Source organism: Arachis duranensis, chromosome 4 (assembly GCF_000817695.3).
Source record: "Arachis duranensis cultivar V14167 chromosome 4, aradu.V14167.gnm2.J7QH, whole genome shotgun sequence".
NCBI lineage: Eukaryota > Viridiplantae > Streptophyta > Magnoliopsida > Fabales > Fabaceae > Arachis > Arachis duranensis.
In genome coordinates this window covers 19,451,830-19,453,006 of record NC_029775.3, presented here as the reverse complement: position 1 = coordinate 19,453,006, position 1,177 = coordinate 19,451,830, and positions in this window count along the sequence as shown.

Here is a 1,177-nt window from a genome sequence, read left to right as displayed (position 1 = left end):
TGGGGATAGATACCGTGCATCAAAAAATTTGCTTGATTTTCTTGGATGTGTGAATTCCATGAAAATGATGAGAGAAAAAGAAGGAAATATGAATAACAAAAATAGCTGAACACAAATACAGAAATAAAAAGAAATTTTTTAATTAAATAAATATTGACCAAGAAAACATATATCACAATCTTTTTACATATTTGATTAAAAGTAATTCTATTTGAATTGAGAATTAGGATTATGATGACAGAGTTTTTCTTTTTTTAAATTTCAACGCAAAGGTGTACGAATGAATAATTTCATGATTCCTTTCCTTGAAAATAAAACTCATAAATAAGTTCTTAGAGACTTTTATTAAAGGACCCTCAAGAAAAAAGGTGCCAGGTATTTCAGTTACTTCAATTGTAGCACAACCATAATTAATTTGTCTTATATATATCAATGAATAATGAACTTAATTAATTCAAGATAAAATTCATATCATGAAGTAGGAAATTGTAACTTTGGCATTACTTTCAGTTTCAGCATTTCCCGGCAGGTAAAATTGAGCTTAATTTGGTCAAACTTGGCACAGGCAACTTTGGTATCACAAGAAATCCGTTGCTAAAAGTGTTGAATGCTTAATTTCAGTCATGTGTAATATGTGCTGGAAACTGTAAGGTACTTTCAACATTTGTATACATAAAAAGAAAGAACAGAAACGTATTCACAAGCATCATTATTGTATAAAGCAATTTGTATTATTCTACAATTTCAGTAGTTAACTGCAAAATTTATACAATATAATTTTTGCTAATATAATTATTGAGTTATAATCACATATTATATATATTTTGATTATTAAAAAAATAACAACAATAATATGTTCAGATAATTCACTTAAACATATATATGTCCTTTTTTTAATTATATCACTGCAAGAAAGTAACATAATGATTGTTAGTTCTATATGAAAAATAATATTTGTAGCATTCTTTTATACACATATTAGGTGTACACCTTATAGGCTTATTTTTTAATATTAAAAGACAACTATTTTGCGTTCTATCTCTTTTCAATATTAGATAATTTTAATATTAAAAAAGAGCAGTATACTACTTATTTAAGCATTTTTAAAAAAATATACATATAACACTTTTTTTAATTACAATTTAATTTTAATATACTATTATTATAAAATAGTTTT